General features: G+C 35.7%; 1 protein-coding gene across 4 annotated transcripts in view; it reads right to left on the bottom strand.

Annotated features, from left to right (window-relative positions):
* SGCG (sarcoglycan gamma) overlaps window positions 1–21509 on the bottom strand; it is a 111230-nt gene that overhangs the window by 75063 nt on the left and 14658 nt on the right. For 2 of the 4 annotated variants that reach the window (XM_032677579.1, XM_032677570.1), the window contains exon 2: window positions 3943–4034. The gene's annotated coding sequence lies outside the window, so the exon portion shown is untranslated. Of the gene's footprint in view, window positions 1–2036; window positions 2137–3942; window positions 4035–21509 lie in introns of those variants that run through there. The other 2 variants (XM_032677586.1, XM_032677594.1) reach the window with 2 other exon arrangements.

Below are 21509 nucleotides of genomic sequence, written 5' to 3' on the forward strand. Positions count from 1 at the left end.
AAATTCAACAGACAAGTAGAGATCTCAAATACTATTTTCCTACAAACTTTCTGAAAATGAGAGAACAGGGAAAATAACAAACACCATTTATGTCTCCACTGAGAGACTACAATGGGCAAGAAGACCTTATATCAGAAAGCCTGTACAAGAGAAAGACCTTGTAAATGTCTCTGTAACAAAAACCCTTCAGTCAGCACTCGTCAAACATGTAAGACAATCAACTTTGAGAAGTAAGTCCAAAGGAAATCCAGTTTACTTAATTCCAAGTCATGAAAATAATTAAAAACTGTAAGAAGTCAGGACCTGGGATTTGTATCTCATGTAAAACGTATTACTTTCCACAGGAACAAATAAATCTCACAAGGCTATTCAGGTAAGAGGGTCTTTGTACATCCAACTTTCTGTGCCATTTCTTTCTTTCAATTGTTCCTCCAAAACTCTTTTCTCTTAGCTTAAAACATACGTTTTGCCTCAGTATTCTCAACACTAAGTATAATCACACATATCTGTATAATTACAAACCTATTACAGTAAGTATGAATATTGTATCTTCACATTGTTACTAAAGCCTTATGATTATGAATAAAACTCAAAATATAATGTGCTTTAAACCACTGAGTTTTCAACTGCATGCTATTAGCAAAAGTATAAAGGTTTAGAAAAGAGATTTCAACTGGTTCTCTCTAATGGTGGGCTTAATTTAGATCCTTTTATTTTAATTTAACTCCATACAGTGGTTCTTACCCTTTGGTAGTATCCTAGGACCATTTTTTTCTTCAATACATAATTGAAAGGAGGTCTGTAACTAATAGCAAATTTGTTCAGAAGATAAACAGACGTTCATCTCAGCCTAAGTGGCATAATCTGTGACTGCATCAAAACCAAAACCTCTAAAATCTTAACGGACGACAAACTTTCAGAACCCTATGGTACAAAGTTAATACAGTTCACTCAAATGGATTACTAATTTGGAAGCGGCTGTGCAGGTTAGAATTCATCTCTTCAAATACAGACAGCATCAGCCATATTTACCTATGCCCCCTCCACAGAAAATGGAGATAGATGGACAATTCTGGGGCATGAATCACCTCCTCCTCAAGCAGGAGGAGATTTAAGACAGAAATAGTAAAAACACCCATAACTCCATAAAAGGAGCCTAGCTGACTGGTGTTGATTAGGTAAAATCATATTCCTACTCTTTTGCAATATCCTGTTTTAGGAACTTATGTTCTGATTCATGATTAAGTATGCAGTGCAAGCACCTGTTGGTGGCAAGACACCAAGTATCGTCCAACAAAATATTCGATAATGAGTCAGTAATCCACTGATATCCAGTTAGCAATTTTCTTTCAGGTAGTAAAATTATCCAAGAGAAAACGTATTTGAATTCAAGGAGATTACAGAATTGTAAAAGGAGTTCTGTATACACATAATTATATGCCCTATATTAATTCAAGTACACTTCACAGAAGTTAGAACTGATTTTGGTCACAATTCCTCAGATGGAAGGTTATTATCACACTATCAAGCCAAAAAGAAGTGTTCAGCAGAAGCATGGATACATTCTTGACTAAATTTAACTTTCAGTATGTGATAGATACACTGAGAAAAATTTATAGCCCCAAACATCAGAGGTTTACTACTGCAAATGATATATTTATATAAGTAATATGATATTGTAAAATATTTAAAAAGTACTAAGAGTTAGCTTCTTAATATTATAAAAGTGCAGGTTTAAACTATGCAACTTAATACTGCATTTAACTGTAAAAAGCAGTAAAATTAAACCATCAGAATCGAAAATAATTGTAATTAAACACGAATGCATAATTTAGGCTCTAAAATAAATCACATAAGCATCAAAAATGATCCTTAAATAAGGACAAAATCAGCCTGAAGTGTTGCACAGAAAATCAGATGGGGAGAAGCTCAATACAGCCATGTAATAAGCAAAGAACAAACAAAACCAAACTCAATTATTAACATGTTAATATTTTACAGATATAAAAACAAATATTAAAAAAATTGTTACGTACCGTATGGATTTGAAACAATGTGGTCTTCTGAATACACTACAATCAGTCTCTTTCCAAGAGAGAATTGCCTAACTTTTCCACTACTTTCAGATCTGGAGTGGAAGATATTTTAGGCCTGGCCAAATATCACTGGAAGAAAATTCGTTCACATGTTTGGCTGTGTTTTGCATTCCATCCTGTTGCTCTGGCACAAAGATGTAGCTAATTATAATCTGTGACATAAGCGGCTAATTCTACTGCTAAAATGGTTGTGTACTGATTCCAGAAATGAACTGCCCCACCGTAAGACATAACCAATCCATAACGTGCACTGAAATGGCTCAACCTGTCACGTAATGTCAACTGCTTTATTAGAATCCAAGAATATGCAGCACTTCGTAGAATCTGCATGTAAAAACTATTATTAGAGTTTGCTGCTAAAGCACATAATGCAAAATTAGAAACAAAAAAGCTTCTGCTTTCTTCTTTGAATCCATATGTAACTTTCAACTGAATTTTAACAGTTGACTTTTTGAAAATTTTTCATTTTCTTGCTAACATAATTCTAGCTATAATCTAAACTGGCTGGTATATAAAAAGTCTCTTTAAAAGAAGAAAATACATATATTATAATATACCTATAATAGTACATATAAATTTTATACAAGAACTACACTAACAATTATGAATTTTTCCCAAAAGTTAAGCCTATCTTGGTATAAAAGACAGACGTGCATAAATACTAAGAGCTATATATAAAATAAAAGTACCATATACTATGTATTTTAAGATGAAATTATAGAAATTATGACACATATTTTTTCAGTATCATTTAAGCTTTGAGTTCTCAAACACAGAAACAAGGATTCCAGGCCACCACTGCTTATATTAGACTGACTGCACAACACTAACCAACAATTCTGTTCAACCTACAATGTTTTAGAATCTGTGCTGGTAGATGTCCGCAATTTAAAAAGCATTAAACCATACATTTGTAAGATTTACAAAACAAAAGTTTTGTGCTATATAAAGCATTGCAATCATTGTCCCTATGTTTGGACAAGTTCATTTCTCAAAGCACGTTTCCTTTTTTTCCAGCCATACCCTCGCACTGTTATCATGCTTCAGAAGACGAAGCTCCTATCAGACATTTAACAGCTGCAGATCATAAATTTAGGACTGACACAAATCCAACTGATCGCAGGCTTACAAGATAGTTTTTTCCCTTTATGAATTCAATGGCCATTGCTCCTTTATCAGACTCTGTTTACATATACAAATGGAGAAGTTCTTTTCTACACAAAGGAATTAATTGACCGATATCTGACAAAAAAGATAAATATTTTTCATAATAAAATATTTAACAATAGCTTTGAAGCTGCTTTTATATTTAATCTTGGGGATTTATAAAAGATAAAGTGTGAGGAAAGCCTTTGCATGTTGTGTTAACACCAAAGCTCCTATTTAATTGAAATTCCTTGTAAGTATTAGAGGAAGAAATCTATGAATGATAGATAGTCTTGAAAGGTTCATTATTTAGTCATTATTTAGGTGAATGAGATTCATTCTAGAGATTTCCTGCAAAATCTTTTGCTCATTCTTGGAGAAAATCAGAGAATCAGATAAAACTGGATACATGACCCCCAAAAAAGCAACATTTTAAATGGCATTTTAATATGTCTCCTTTTGGTAATTGGTAATTATTTGATTTCTGAACTTATAAAAAAATATGGCCTAACATAGTGCCCAGCTATAGAAAGATTAGATTGTATCATGCAGTAGCTCTCTTTATGGACAGAACTTTGTGTTATTTTCTGCATATGATTACTCTTCTTGGTCTAGATTCATGATATCCTTTGTCTTGCTCTTCTACACATCTACTTTCTGAAAAGTAAAAATTCTAAAAATGAAAAAAACAAATAAATACCTCAGTTAGTATCTTCTGAAGTTCTCATGAAGTAGGACTGAAGCAAGACCAACTGTCAGTGAGTTCTGTATCATCTGAAGGCAGTTGTCTTCCTATTTAAATGCAAAGAAGGGAAAGAGAAAGCAAAATTTTTCATGAGAATGGAGAAAGAATAAGATATATTCCTGAACTGCCCTCCTGACTACTTTAACTGACAACATCTTACAAGGGATAGACCAAAATTCACTGAGCTTAAAATTGTGGAACACAAATGAAACACTAGACTCCCAACGCCTGTTTGGACTCTAAATATTCATGACAGCAGAGTTTACAATAAATGAGAAATAAACATTAGTCAAAAATCTATGTGCAAAATAATAAAAAATATTTCTGTTGCAAGCATAAGATTAGAATACATTAGTATAATGAACAGTAACTTTAATTACGGAGTTACATTGCATTTGTACAAAAACTAAATCTCTTTCTCACTATTCACAGTTCAAAAATGCTGATGTCCCATACCTCACCAAAACCTGGCAACTTCCTTTCCAATTAAAGTTGAAAAGTCAATGACTGACAACGTAGTCCTGTAAAGGTAACTAGGCAAACATATTTATCTTCCACATTGTCAGAGTCCGCTCATATTTGACTAACTAGAAGTACTTGCAAACTTACAGCATGAAAAAGCTATGGAAAAAGATAGGTAAATTGTGGTTTGAATATTCTGCCATTTTAATCCATTCTATTTTTTTCCCTCTAATTTTGTTGAAAAAATTAGAGGGAAATCTTGTATACCTACAAGATTTCAAGAATATCTGCATATTCCTCAAAGTACAAGAACACAAAAAGACAACGACTATCAGCTATCAGTTTAACTAAGTCATCTGACTAAAAAGGACATAGAAGCTATTTGGCCCTGTCAGATATTTTTTAAGTCTGTGAGATGTTTAAAGATTGTGTTAAGGATTTAGTACCCAAAGGGTATTTAAGGAACAACAATACTCTAGCCAGTATGGTAAACTGAATTTATCCAAAATACTGTAATTATGTGGTAAACAGTAAAAATAGCTAAAATTAGGTTGTATGGATGTGTAACTCCAGATGATATCAGAGGTCATTTACAACCTAAATGATCCTGTGAAACAGAAGTTTTGCCATATGAAATATTAAAAGATACCTTGCTAATGGTTCAGAAAGGTCAAGTAGTGTAGCAAAAGCAAATTTACATGATTGATAAAACGGCACATACTTTGGGAAAAAAGTACGAATGCAAAAATGCAAACTAACCAAATTCCCAACCAATCAAAGTGGAGGATAATTTTATTAATGGTCAGGAAATATAAAAACTAAGTATTTACTGGACATCTCTGGACTTCCAAGAACACAGGGGAAATGTCCGAGTCTCCTTGATTCTCGTTCTTTTGCATTTTATTTACTTATGAACTTGAAATGATGTAACAGAAAAATCACTTTTTCAAAACCTATTTTTTTCCAGTTCTCCTGTCTTCCCACTGCTGTTAGAGGATCAAATATGATATAAAACAAGAACTGTTGGAATCAATTCTTTTCTGTTTCCTTCCAAAGAATTTGAGTTGGCCATGTTTGATGTGCTTTTTAAATTTGTAAGGGATAGGACAAGCCAGCCATTTATTGATAGATCAAGACCTTGCCTCTTCCTAAGAATGGGGCTACAGTGAATATTCAGAAAGGGATGTAATCTTCTAAACATGAGCAAAATGGTGAGCCAAAAGAGGATTGTATCTTTCCCATATAAACAGAAGCAAACATTTGAAAGTTACTCTTGCACCTACTAAAGCTACAAAATTGCAATTGTTTTAAACAATTACAAAGTGGAAAATATTTCAACAGGAACCTTTTGAAATATAAACACATGACCCACAAATACAAGGCTTTAAGGGAGATCTGTTTAGACTGTTTCATTACCTGATATCTATAAGGAGGTTCAAAACAGTTTTGAAACTCAGAATATTTATGTTTTGTTTAAGAGCGGATAAGAATAAACTAAAAGAGAAAAATCTCAAAATTACTATGCAAGACAATATGAAAATAAAAGAATTAATTCATAAGTGTCCAACCGCCCCGTGTGTCAGCGCACAGCAGGTCCTTCTGTCTGGTTTCTAGAAGTTTTTTCCATGTGTGGGCATAAACAGCTGGTTGTGGGTCTATTGCCTGATTCTACTATCAGTATTCGATCTCTGCTTCAGCTGTTATCTCTCTGTTGCTTGCTGCCACACCCATCTTCTCTATCCCTTTTTTTGCCACATTCAGTCACCTGGACTTTCCTCCCCAGTACACTCAGTGGTTCTAGAACAGGAATCTTTTTCACTTACTGTTCACCAGCTCAACTCGATCTCTTCTCAAATTAACATAGACACAAACTTAATTTATATAAAACTGATTCAAACTGTCACAGAGGGCTAGTTAAGGTTTTTTTTGGGTGAGGACATGTTAAATGGTATCTTCTGCTTGGCTTACATCTTCACACAATCTGATCAAAAATTAATTCATTTCTGTGGGTTTAATTCTGCATGAATCTTTAAAGGGATTAAGTAGTGAAGCAACAAGTAAAAAGCTGCATGGGTACTCTGTGCTCAGCGTTGTACTCTGTGCAAAGATGAGTCTGACAGGTGCCTTGGAATAGAGGTAAGATGGGATAAATTTCTTTTCTAAGAGCAAACAAGCAAGCTCATTTTGTAGACCTTTTCAAAGAGTCCAGTTGAGGGAGCAAATACTAATTTGAGTCTGCAGCTTGTGTAGACTGGAAGACACAATGGAGGGACCTTGCTATAGTACTAAAAAAAGTACTTAAAAGCAGAAAATGTTGCCTGACTTAATATTAGGGAGGAAATAAAAACATCAAACATTAAATATCAAAGCAGATTTGGAATTAATTTGTCTGTTGCATTGTTGGTATGATTTAAGCATTCTTCTAAGCACAAAATTCAAATACTGTGGCTTGAGGAAGCTAATTGTTAGCTTTTTTCAGGAAGAAAACAAGAAATGTATACTTTTGTTTTATATGAAACTCTCTAATACACTGGATCAGAGAGTGGAGCAAAGCATTTTTTCATAGGTTCACTGTTTTGTGCATCTGGATTTTTATTTTAGGATATGAATCATTGTGCACCTACTCACAGCTCCATCTGCAAGCACTTTGGGACAGGCACAATAGTGTATTCACAGGTCTGTTTCATACAGTATGTCAAATCACTTCTACAACAGATGTCAAATGCACTGACAATGAACAGAGAATGTTTCATGTTCTTTGATGATAACATTTCCTCTTACATCATCTGACCTTTACTAAAAACAAAAGCAAAACCCCTGTCTGTCCCTCCATGGTATATTGACTGCCCCTCCATGGTAGAATAGGTTTAATAGGTCTTGGAAGCACTGCCTCTGTACTCATATTCTCATATTGCACGAAGGTTTGTACAGATACAAACCCTAAAGAATGAGTTTACCACTCTCTTTTGCTTCCTTCCTATTTCTTTTATCTTCTTTTATTTTTCTTGCTTCCTTCCCTATTCACTGACAGAGCAGAAATACCGATAATCAAGAGATATAAAAATCTGCCACTTTATTTTATCATTAAATGTTATTTTTCAGTTACATAGCATATATTTAATTCTGAGATAATAAAGCAGGTGTATCTAACCTGCATTTGAAACAAAAGCATATAAAAGCGCCTAAAACTCAGTGTAAATCCAGTTATTCAGTGTCTACTTCATTAGTTAGAATACTTTTTTCATTCAGTACACCATGCATCTTCCCAGAAAGAAAAAAAAAGAAAGAGTTAAGGCACACAAGAAAAAGGTTTCCTGTTTCAGAAGATTTAGACGAAGAAAAGTGGAAATTTGAAGATTATAGGGCTCTGGCCAGGGCATTACAACAGAACCCAGAGCTCATGCCCTGACACACTCAATGCCCAGAATTTAGTGGATTGTAATTTTATACTTGGAGCAACTGACTACTAAATTATTTCCATAACAGGAATCTGCATTAGCTTAATTTTCTTAAAACTTCAGTAATCCATAACAGTGATAAAAAGATGGAACACTAGTTAAATATTTAGGAAAACAATACAGTATTAATACATTGCTTCTTCCCTGTTAAACAAGTGGAAAAAGCTAGTGTGGGATGGTCATACTACAGATCAGCATGTATGCTCAAAGAGAGAGAACGAGTTAAGACTGGCTGTTTAGCTAGTATAAATAAATTAATACATACTTAATAATTTGTTATGAGACCTAAAGAGACCTTCTTTAGTTTATTTTGTAAGCTGAACCTGTGCAACAAAACATCAGAAGTACCTCCATAAAAATGAACTAAAATTTAAAAGCTGGAAAACCAGAAGAAAATAAATAAAATTGAAGAAGGAGTTAACCCAAAAGTATGTTTTGGCTAATATGTTAAGTCTGGTCATTTACCTAATTAAATCTTGATCCAAGTGAAATGAAGATTAGGTATAAATCAATGAGAGAGCAAAACAAGACTATAAAGAAGCTATGTCCTAAATTTTATTTTGTAATCATCTAGACAAAAAGAAGCTGTAATTGTTTTCATTTTACATGAACCTATGTCCTAAACTTTATTTAGTAATAATCTAGACAAAAAGAAGTTGTAATTGTTTTCCTTTTACATGATTGCTTCTGTTCACAGGTTTTGATAAATATTCAGTGTAAAAGGGAATCAGGTGTAATAAAGGTTTCAGCTGTATAAGAAAGTTAAATGAGTTTACATGATTTATTTCTAGATATTTTTCTTATATTTACACATATAAAATGAAACTTTAAAGGGGATCTGCTTAAACTTTTCCTTTACAGTGAGCTCCTCAAAGTAAACCAGATTACATTATAGAATAGAATTTTTATTTTTTAAAATAGAGAACGTGGGATCAAGCAGTTAAGACAGAATATAAATAGAAGAAAGCCTATGAGCAAGTAATTTCCTGGCCATTTCTCTTTGCGCAAAGAACCCTTCCCTCCAGACCTGATGTCTGTCCCCTCAGTAATTCTATGAGTTGCAGAAAGCCCTGAAGCTCTCTCCAGAATCAAGGAGGTTTCCATTTTATCACCTGTGAAACCTGACTTGCAGCTCTGTGGCCCTTACAATTTCTTCTCTTAACTGTTCTTCTGGAGCTGCAGGCTCCCTCACTGTGTTTCTTTGCTTTTATACACCATGGTAAATTTGCGGTTTCTGAAATTGTCTTTTTTAGAGTATTTTTAAATGTTCCTAAGGAATGACAATCTTCTCTGCTTCCTTCTGAGGAACACAGCAACTAAGAAGAACAAAAAGCCCCCAGGTTAGGTCATACCCACCTATGTTTACACGAGCATCGTATGCAGTATGATGAATTGGCTAATGGACAAAAGTATACACTTTTCTTCAACAATTTGCACATTATAAACCACATTATTACCAAATTATGAATTCTCTGAAGCCAGACATATTTTCACTGTTATTGAATAAATTAATGTCTTGCAGACTGTATAGGAAAAGCTTTTATCCAATACTGATTATCTCATGTGGTTATTTTGGTAGCCAGAAAAAGCCATGTTTCCAAAGCATTTTACTTCTCCTTTAAAGCCATGCTATGAAACACTGAATGATTAATGATTTTTCCTTTTACAAGTTGCCATTGTAAAACTGTTCTGAAGTAGATTATTCTTAATTTTGCCATCAAAATCATACTACACCCTATGACTCACTAAAAGAACGCCAGGGAAAAAAAGCCTTAGCATTTCAAAATGCCAGAAATGGGGTGGAGGGTGAGAAAAGCCGCAATAAAAAGCATTTTTAGTGCTATAGAGTAAAGCAGCCCAAACCACAGCTACATTAGTTATTATTCTGGAAACTAGAAGTATACAGCATTTTGTAGTGTTTCCATTTTTGACTCTGGAGATGAGTCCGAGTCCCTCACTTTTAAATTGCCAATAATCAGTTTAGACCTGTACCATACAAGTACACAGTCAACCCAGCAAAACAGTTCACAGAAATAATTCCTTACCTTGAAGGTCTGGGCACTCTTTGGTTAGCAAAACGCAGTTACATTAAAAAATATAATTGAATTGATGATTTCCCAAGATCACTCCATGAAGAATCTGTACTGAACCATATTTAAGAATGCCAGGCTGAAGTACTTAATCCAGAGTGATTTTTCTGGATCAAGATGATTGTCCTCATCAGGCAGAAAATGGAAGCTCGGCATTTAGCTGAGATCTCAGGAGTTTTTACCTCTTCTGGTGTTCTAGGAAGACAAAAAGAAGGCCAATGGAAAGGAAGTAGAAGAAGGACAAGCAATTTTTCTCACCAACCACCACAATAAAATAGCAATTTGTTCTCCTACTTTCTGTGGAAAAAAAAAATCAAACAGCCTTTAAAGAGCAACAGTAGAAGTGTACAGAAAAGTAATTTTCAAGAATCTGGTTTGAAGTTTTGAACTTCTATTGAAGCAGAGCCTTAGTACCAAAGGTTAAGTCACAGCTTAAATCATAAGATTTCTTTGAGCTACCATTCACAAGAAAGACTGTAAAAATAACAATTATTAATGTTGTTAATATACACCAACAATCTGTTGGCCCTACTGAGATTTTTGCTTTGTCAAAATGCAAGCAGAAAAATTAGACACATGAGAAGTGAATTTAATTAGGAACTTGCCATCTGGCATAAGCAAGCAAATTTTAAGTATAGCCCTTTTAAGATAGAAGAAACTATAATCAACCAGGGAACAGACCATAAGCTATTTCTTGTTTGATTGAAATGCGTAAATTAACTATGGGAATCGTGTAACTATCTAGTATTTTGAATGGTTATCCTTGAGGCTGAGCAACTGGCAACCTCATCAAGCAGAGAAACAACAATATAAGTGTTGACTTAAAATTAAAAGATATAAATGGATAAATTTTGGCAGCCTGTAAGAATGTGACATCCCACCTTATTAACCAAAGCTGAAATATACTTGCAAAATAAATAGTTGAATTAGTTTAAACAAGAAATAAAAGCACACCTAACATTCTTCCTGGAGTGCTATTTGGAGCAATGTTTATTATAATTCGGCATCCTATTCTGACAGGCTATTTTGAAAAAAAATAAAGAAAAGCCAAGTACAAAAATGGACAACAAAGTGAAGCAGGCCCAACTCAGCTGCTCTCATTGCACAAAACAGAAGACAATTAGTTTGATCTTAGTAAGAAACATTATCAACAAACACCCAAGTTTCTCCTTTAGTGAACTTGTGATTCATAATAGTTTCATAATTACTAGACAAACTAATTGACTAATAATTGACTAGTCAAAGTAATTGACTAGTAGACAATATGTTCCTTTTAACTATAACCAAATATTACAGTTAAAAGTCTCTTTCCTTGTTATTTAGTCAAAACATTTTACTCTACATCTTTACTCCTCACACTTCACTGGCTTTGCATCAGCTGAAGTGTCAACAGCTGCATCCTACTTGGTATGATCATCTCATTTACTGTTTGGATAACTACACAACGCAAGCAGGCTGCCTCATTTTTAGTTGTGCAGTCAAAACACCCAGTCCATCAACTGTTAGAAAATGGTTGCAGTGCTAAACACAAACTCAAGGCACAGATCAGCCCCTCCAGCAGGAAAAAACTTCCAGAATTTCATTGACCGTTTCCTAAGATAAAGATCTACTCTGATCTACTGTTAGGGTTTATTAATCCAGCAGATGAGCACTAAAATTAGTCTAAATGTTGATCCATTTTGTTACTATACAAAACAAAAAGGATACTCTTATTTACAGTATAATTACCTGCATAACCATGACTTGCAGCTATCTGTACCGTATGTGTACAATTTTCTAAGGAAGTAACCTTGATGTTTCCTGGAATATTAACTGGAAAAGGCCTTAAAGGATGACCAGCAACACACAGGTAGTCAGTGCCAAGCCTTTCGGATTTTCAGAATACGCACATATCTTTGGGGCTCCTCTTTAATTGTTGGTTGTTAGACTTTATAATTGAGTGATTTTACCTGCCTCATAGGAAGCCTAAAATTTGATTCTGGGCTTGGCAAAACCATCAGTACCAGACCATTTAATTTTTATATTCTCAAACAAGCTCTAGTAGACAATGTACTTCTCTTTCCTGACTAACTGTGCCTGATGTGCTTGGATTTTAAACTTTTTCTTAAGTCAAGGACATATCAGTTTACTATCAATAGCTAGTAGCTCTTATTTCTTATACAATTTAATACTCCTTGGCTTTCTTCTACATAACAGCCCCAAAAGAAGAAAAAAAAAAATAATGAAGCTGCATTTTAAAAACAGATACATAGTCCAATACATACCTGGGTGTATGTGAAAATACATACAGATATTTCCTAAAATTTCCCCCAAAATCTCTACTGATTGCCACAGGACTGAGCAAACAGAAAATATGACATTTTTGTTTGCTACTGAAATAGTTCAGGAAGAAAAGTTTCAGTCAATACTATATTCAGATTTTCTCCTGAGAATAGTACAGGAAGAGAACCAATATTTTTGGATACTTGTGTTCTCCTTAAATTTTTAAGTCTGAATCAAGGAGGGATTGGCACTTTGCCACCCGAGGCTAGAAGAGAAGTTGCCTCCAGCCATGCTAATTTTCATTACAAGGTCCTTGAGGAGTATGTTGTTAGCTGAAGACTGGGAAGTCAGGGAAGACAGAAACTGAGTGTTGAATTTGTGATATTCAGCATCCAACAGCACATAGGAACACTCTATCCGCAGTGATACGGATAGCCAAGTGACTGTGAAAAAGTGAAGACAATGACTCACCTTCAGGTTACATATTCAGAAATTGTTTGAAAGAATTTGAATGAAAATGTGCTTGGACTGCTGCTGGGGAAGTTGTTCAATCCTTGGCACAGATTGTAATGATGCTTCATGTAGGGGCCATATATTGAGAGACCAGGACAAGAGCAGCTGGTAAAGTACTGTAGGGAAGTCTGACCTTATTCTGAGATCAATTAATGGAGGAAATCTCACTGCCACAGGAGACAGACCCTGAACAAAGACGGAGCATTTTGGTGCTGCTGGTTTAGTAGCTAATCTGCTATAGGCAGAAATCACTTCTGGTCTTGATGCTTAACACAGAAATTATAGGTTAAGGAGAATGGTCTTTAATTTGGAAGACTATCTCTGTGAGCAATAAATCTGTGCACACTGAATGTTTACCAGGAACATGTTCCCCAAGTTGATACAGGAAATTAGTACACCCATTTAATCATACAATATAACCTCAATAGAAGAGGTCAATAGATAAAAAGATATTCTTCTACATTAAATTGTATCTCTTCTCTCAAGTAGCATTTTATATCCTCCTATATTGCAAGGATCTTGTAGCCTTCTCTTGTCTTTCACTGGAAGAGAATAGATTTATACACCTTTCATTGCCAGTTACTGGTTCTCTGGCAAACACCAGGTGCATTCTCTTAATGGAATTGGTGATGGTGATGGTGTTTCTTCAGTCATGTTCAAATAATCTGAGATAACTATATGGGTAGTCTTGGGTACATACTTGGCTAATCCTCAAACCATGGCTTAGAGTGGACAAATCATATAAGTATCTATATAGTACATCTATATGTTTTACTCAGACAGTCACAGATCAATATGAAATGATCTGTATTAAGCATTATATGTAGGTACTGTGATACAGAAAGATACATATTTAAAGAAATATGCAATCAAATTATGATTAGTTAGGCTATATTCCCTTTACTTCGATAAAAAAAATGAAACAAAGAAAACATCTAATTTATATGAATGCCCTCTAAAATCTGAAGATTTCTGTGAGATTTTTCTAAATAACACAAACAAGTCTGTCTATCCATAGTGCACATTGGGACTTCACAGCCTAGGCCAGATGAAACCTCATAAATCACATCCCTTAAATTTTAATCAGTTTTAACATTCAGAGATTGATTAAATAATTTTAAAGCTAATTAGAAAGCTTTAGTTGTTACACTCCAAATTTCCATGACAAAATTGGTTTCTCAAGCCACAGTCTTGCAGAGATACACACATGAAATAGACTATATACTTTTTGTACTACCTAGACTGGAGTGGGATCACTGGCAAAAGTAAGCGTAGACATAAATTTAAATTTTCGCATGACTGCAGCCCATTTAATTATCTGTTTGGTCCATACCTCCATACCTTAGGTAGCTTGCTTTCTTTTCAAGCAATCACCAGCATTTGGAGTAGTGATTTGTATATGGTCTGTACATTGTCAAATAGCTCCACTTTAAATCTTCTTCTTGTAGCAGCATAGATAAGCAGGTAATTTGCATTTGTTAATTATTTTATGGCTTACCAAAAATATAGAGAAAATGTATCAACCTAATTCATATTTACTTGCAGTATGATTGTTATACACCCACTTAGAATTAACCCCTCCTCCCCCTCCAATTAATAGAAAATATTTTGGGCTATATACACTTTTAAATGACATATTAAGAAATTAATTATGACAAGCAGAGACAGATTCATAGTCCCACTTCTGTGCTTAGTAAACAGTAAAACTGACATGTTTACTTATATTCCTCTATGAAAAAACATAACTACCTTAAAATAGTTTTTTCAGAAGTTCTTACTGGAAATGCCATGCTAAGTCAACTACTAGCTCTATGTAGACTCAGGGAATAGATCCAGAGGAGGGCAAAGGACACAATTAGCAAGATAAGCTAAAAAGTAGCAAGACAAACAGATGGACATATATGATAGCTCATAGTGTGTCAACTTCTTAGGAATGAAAGTTAAAAGTAATCCCCAACCTTATACTTTGTATTCCCAAAAGATCAAGAGGTTAACTGAAGTTTCCCAAATTGTAAATAGTATATTATCTTCCATTGTCTATATTTTACTATCCATGTTAAAATTCGATTTGACAAGTAGCTATTGAACTCCATTTGAGATAAAATTTCCTCATATCATATTCACTTTTAAACTGCTTCAACTAATTTACAAAAATATGCAACAAGTGTAGCATAAACCCAAAATATTCACTATTTACCCTGCATCTGTCACTAAAGTAGATGATTTTACAGCCTTTTACCACAGGATTTAATTCAAGCCACAAAAATAAACACTCTTTTCGTCAAGCTCCTGTCTGTGAAACTAATTCAGCACTACATATGGGAATTCTCCTATCAGCATTCATAAACACAGCACACTGGAGATAGGCAGAGAAACTAAGTTTATCTCTAATGTTTTTTTTACTGCCATTCAACATCTTCCACAGCTTCTCAGCTAAAGGGCTGTTATATCTCCAATCACCTATTTATCCTGATATTCTTGCTTAGTTGCAGTTTTGAAGCTCCTGCTCATGATTACAGCTTTCAAAACCAAGGGGGGAAATTCTCCTGACCAGTAATGGTACTCCTGCCTTGGACAATTCACTTTTGTGATTTTTTAACAAGGGCTTTTTAACGAAGGATATATTTATCCCAACCACAAAAGAACAAAGTTTTCCCTTGCAATGAATTGCTCCGCTAACACCACATGAGATACACAACACACCCACTGCCATTTTTGTACTGCCGCCACCTTCAGACAGTTCCTTAGATGCAGAGATAAACATAGAAAATACTTGCCTTTTCTATCTAACATATATATCGACTAGAAACCCCTTTCTTTGATGGGCTCACATGCTCACATAAGTATTCCGACAACAGCTGATGGCATGCACTGCCCAACCACCAAGTAAACGGCGGTGCACTGAAAAGTTCCAGTACAACAGCAACTGTAGACTTTGAAAGTGGTGCAGCACTAGATATATGACCTTACAGCAAGATGTCTGAGGTAAAATGTTAAAGAACATGGCTACTGAGGTCACTCAAGTACTGGTAAAATCACAGATTGGGTTGGTTTGAGTTGGAAAGGACTTTAGAGATCATGTAGTTCCAACTCTCCTGTCATGTGCTGGTATCATATGATGATATATGTCAGAACAAATTCCTACACTGAAACAACAGAACCCACTTCCCACAGTGGAAATTAAGAGTTTGGGACACTTTTCATAAGGCTTACACATACAAAGGTAAAGAATGAACATCCTTTTTGACGCTGAGTATGTAACAATACAGAGCTAGCTTGAGAAGCATAAGGCCAACAAAGAACACCAAGAAGTGAACCTCCTTAGATTAATTTTAAAAGTATTCTGATGCAGTAAAGAAAGCATCAAGGAAAAATTCTGAGGGACTTTCTCTCTTTCAGAAGGACAACATGGCAGTCAGACTAGACGATTGATGTAGGTCCCTTCTGACTGAACTATTCTGTTCTAGTCTATTCTAACATACCTTACACTTCTGTAACCTGGATTTCATTTGCCATTCTACTGTCTCATCACTCAGAATCAGAAGGTCCTTCTGAAGCTACTCAATTGATCCTACTTCTTATTTCTTTTCAAGTATCAGACTTCCAAGTCCCTTCACAGTCCTTTTTACAGGTCTTTTCTATGATAATATATGCCATGTGCATTGTGCAAGATCTATGTTAACAGGCCTCAGCACAGACTATTGCAGATCTCCAAAGACAATGCTTCTCCACTGCAAAACTTTAGCATATATTCCTACTCTCTGTTTTTTAAGTTTTAGACATCTGTTCATTCTTTCAGTACCCTACTACTTGTGCCATGGCTGCTTAGTTTCTTAAATTTCTGGTTAGGGAATCTCTTGAAAGCTTTCTGGAAATCTGAGGAACCTTTAAATACCAAAATCATTTTTATTGATGTAATTTTCCATGTGCAGGGGCACATAATGTCATGCATCTAGAATGAAACTGATATAAACTAGAATAGAACTGATCTAAAATTTGAAAGCAAAAGTATCAAACCCTATCCCTAGTCAAAAGTATACGATAATTTGCTTTACTGGTTCTTTTCATGCCTTCATGACACATACTGTGAGAACTTAAGAATTTATCTCATTTTTACTTCTTGGGGTACAATAACAACAAAATCAATGTCAAAAAGCCACATTTAAAGCTTTCACAAGCATCAAAGAACAAAAGTTACAAGCAACAATGCTAAAGACTGACAGAATGCAAAGAAGCTTTTAGTTTAGCATCCAATTTCATGAGAATTCAAATACTGCTATCAAAGTGATAGCAGTATTAAAATGAAAGTTGAAAACTGTCAACTTTTGATAGGAAGATTACTTCTAAAATGTTAGAAACTAGTCAGATGTTTCTAAGTCAAATGAGAGCAACTTAGTTCAGGTTTACATAGGACACTAAAATAAAAAGAGAAAAGTCTTTAAAAAGAAGCAGTTTACAGTTTACAGAAAGGCAGAAGACTGTGCTATACTAAACAAAGTTCCATAGAAGTGAAATAACTTCTATTGTAACTAGATATCAATGTAAACGAACACCCTACTTTATTCAGGTAGGATTAATTAACCTATGTAATGAACCAGCGCAAGGAATTCTGAAATCTATTTTGGCAATGTATGCATAGTGACTTAAGCACAAGAAAAAAAAAAGGGGGTGGGGGGAAGGCAGTGATTGTCATTGTATTCTCAAGTCCTTCTAAACCCATGTCTCCTACAAGAAGGAATTCTTTAGGAGAGGTAAAGAAAGACTATGAATATCCATTTAAGCAATACATGCATGTAGAGGAGCTCTCTCCGTTTCGTTCTTTTAGGTACCCTCTAGATGTACATTCACAATGTGAGCAAGCTCACAGAGCTCTGCCCCACTCAGTAAGTAAGCGAAATTAGATTTTAAAACTCCCTGAGGAAATCTGCTTTGTCAAACAAATGCAGCATCAGTCCTGCATGTCTTTGCAGTAACAAACTAGTTACTGAAAACTGTGAATGAAATTAACAATAACCATTGTAGAAGTTTAGAAACTTTTTTATCAATTCTGCCGATATTGTCAGTGTGCTGGAATTACTAAGTATTCTTAACCAAGTTTCAGTCGGATAGGAGACTCCCAATAGGTGGAAAAATTTAAGCAATTATTTACACAATTGTACCTATAGTATCACTCTGTTCACTCCTTTTCTGCTTTAGAAGGCTACTATAGCTCATGAAAGAGGTCCTGAATGCATAAGGTTGTAAACATAGGGATTACAGAAAAATATCAAACTAGACCTGCTATCCAGAAACCATGTAACTTGGCAAAGAAAGCTCAGGTTTTGCAAAACCTGATATATTCTGCTTCAAAAAATGATGGAGAAAGAACAGAGAGAAAATGACGCAACACAAAAAAGATGTCAACAGCCTATCTTTGTTGCAGCTGGTGGTAATCTGTCTCTTTATAGAACTTCACAGGTGGAAAGAGATTAAGCTCACAGCATAGAGTAGCCAAAGACCTACACTGATAAAACGTTCATACACAAATAGCTGGCCAAGGTGGGTTGATGATAAGTGAGTGTACTATTTTTGCCTGGGATGGAAGTAATTTTCTTCACAGCAGCTCATATGGTGCTATGCTTTGGATCTGAGACCAAAACAGTGGTTTGGTAAGCATTTCAGCTCTTGCTGAACAGCGTCATGGCCTTCTCTGTTTTTCACACTAGCTTCCCAGTGAATGGGCTGGAGGTGCACAAAAACTCAGAGAGGACACCAGCAGGGTAGCTGACCACCAACTGACCAAAGGGATATCACATACTATACAATGCTGTGTTCAGGAATAACAGTTTGGGGAAACGAGAAAAGCGGGGGGGCATTTGGAGTTATGGCATTTGTCTTCCCAAGCAACCATAACATATGATGAAGCCCTGCTTTCCTGGAAAGGACTAAATATCCACCTGTCAATGTGAAGTAGTGAATAATTCCTTATTTCGCTTTGCTTGTGCACACAGCTTTTGCTGTTAAACTCTGCTCATCTCAACTTACAGGTTTTCGCACTTCCACTGTTCTGATTCTCTTCCCCATACTGCTGGGGAGTGGGATGAAGCAACTGTGGAGTGCTTAGCTGCCTACTGGGGCTAATCCACAATGGTGGGAAAAACAGTAACTCCTGGATAAGATGGCCATTCTGGACTATTTAGGGAGACACTGTTTTCATTTTAGTAATCACATCAGTACCTCTCTGTCCTGTACACATTCTGCCTTGTGCCTAGCAGAATTGCTCTTCCAGTACATACCGGGGTAGTTAAGTCCCCCATATTTAACAGGTTATGGTTTAATGTCACTTCCTTCAGCTATTTAAACTGTGTAAAAATATGAAGTAATATTCATATCTCTTTTTATATACTGTAATTACTTTTGTGATCTTTGGATGCAAGAATACATTACTTATCTTACATCACTAATTGTCTACTATACTACATCTGTTAATTATGCATTGTCAGGAAAATGAGACTATTTTATACTCACAGACGTGAAGTTCTGAGCACTGTTACCTTTTTACATATTTACACAATATAAGAATACGCAAGTGAGAATGAAGGACAAGAAGGAAATGCATGTAAGCTGGCAGAATGTCAGCCACAAAACCTCAAGAAACATCTAATAACAATTCTACACTCTAGGAACTTTCCCAGAGTCAGTCCTCTCGTCAGGCATGATCTGGTCCAGGGACTGGTAAATTCATATTGCTGACACAACTGTTATTCTAGGACAGGGTAAAGGACTTTCCTGTTTAGCAAAGAGGAATAGCACTCTACTGCTGATCCCAAGGGCCTAATTTGTTTTCCAGAAGACATCTAAAACAGCACAAATTTTTCATTTATTCACGGTAGGCTACAAAAACACAAATGGCTGTTAGAACAGGACCTCCTAGGCAGCAGACAGAAACCATTCTTTCCTTCTCTTTTCTTCCTTCACTACAGAGTTTCAGAAAACCAAACAACAACGACAAAAACCCCATCCCTCCCTCACCCGTCCCCAACCACCTAAAACTGGCTTCTGCCATCACTCTCAGGAACAGAGATGGTCATTTACCACCAGCTGGCATGCAGTCCTAGTCAAAGCAATGTTTATCTTATTAATATATGTGATCTGCAATGGAATGACTCCAGTCTAGATAGCCACACTGAAAACTGCAGCATTATTTTTTTGCTGTGTGTGCTTCAAGATGTCAAGCCTGGGAAACAAAAGTCCAGCTACTTGCGACTGAAACATTTGATACCATTGCCTCCACCGACTGATCACATTTCAGACTTGGCAAGGAAGATACTTCACAAATTACTTCAGACTGAATTACAGTTTAACTTCCAGGGGATAGTAGAAAATTTGCTGACCCTAAGGAGGATTCTTTGACTAAATGCCAGGCCCAGAGCAAGGAGGGAGAAAAGGATTGGGCCTGACATCCTTCACTATTCACAGAAGGACTTCTTGGAGCATGAAACTACTGAAAACACACCACATACAGCATCATTTCAGTGCAAAGAGTAAGCAGATCAAATGCAATGATGCCGCTGGACAGCCCATATGCTAAAAATTTAACCAGATTGAAAAATGAAGGCAGATAAATTCCTGGAAGACAAATCTGTCCAAAACTCACATAAAAAGGCATGGCATCTGGCTCTTGAAATACGCAAAGAGTGCAGGAGAATATTCTAGGGAATATCATCAAAAGCTAGCCATTTCCTGACCTTATATTCTTTACTAGACACTTGTTGTAAGCTATTGTCAAAGACAGACTTTCAGGCAAGATGGAGCTGTGGTATTTTGAAAATTTCTCATAAATACAGCACTGGAGATACCGGCAACCCAAACACCTCTCTGAGTCCTCCTTTTTATGTTGTGAGCAAAGGCATAATTAATTTCTACCTAAGAGTTCAAGACTGAACCGTTGTCCCTGTATGGGCTTCTGTTACCGAAGAATAGCTGTCACCTCTAGTAGTGAGCAGGGCATGCATCACAATGTAGACTGTCATTCTAACAGTAATACAGATGATGCCTCAGGAATGCCAAAGAACATTATCCTGTCTATGCAAGAACATATACACATCATTAGAACAAGTCCTACCTATAAAATGTACATTCAGCTGATGGAACCATTCAAGGAATCCACAAATCTTCCTTGGCAGTCCACGAATCTCTTAGGAGAGCTATGCACTACAATTGCCAGTTATAAACATTATGCAGAGAAAGCCAAACAAACAGACCTCATCTACTACTCCAAGACAAAGGGGAACTCCCCTTGAATATATCCCCTGTAAGCTTAGTTGTTTTCAATGTGGATGATTTGCAGTTACATTTTCTACAAGTGACTATGAAAAGACTTAGATCTGATAAACTTAGGTTGAGGCCATTCCTCAGGTATGAGCTGAAGCTTGGCACACTCTACAGAGAAGTATCATTCTTCTATTCAGTAGGGAAAAGTGCCCAGAAAATGGAAAAGCAGGTGTCAGATATCCTAGGCTCTAGATCCAATCCTGATCTCATCTCAACAGGATAATCAAGTTCAATTTTCTCAACCAACATCCTGTGCAGTGAGGACTAACACCTGATGAAAGCAAAACAGGTAAAGAGAATCATCCTTGGCAAGACAGCGGTTTATTTCAAACTTTGCAGTACAACATGATTACAGATGCCAAATGACAACATTTCACGTTAGCTCATGAAGTTGTCCATAAAACAGGATAACCCTAAATAAACA

The sequence above is a fragment of the Chiroxiphia lanceolata genome, chromosome 2 (assembly GCF_009829145.1).
Source record: "Chiroxiphia lanceolata isolate bChiLan1 chromosome 2, bChiLan1.pri, whole genome shotgun sequence".
Classification (NCBI taxonomy): Eukaryota; Metazoa; Chordata; class Aves; order Passeriformes; family Pipridae; genus Chiroxiphia; species Chiroxiphia lanceolata.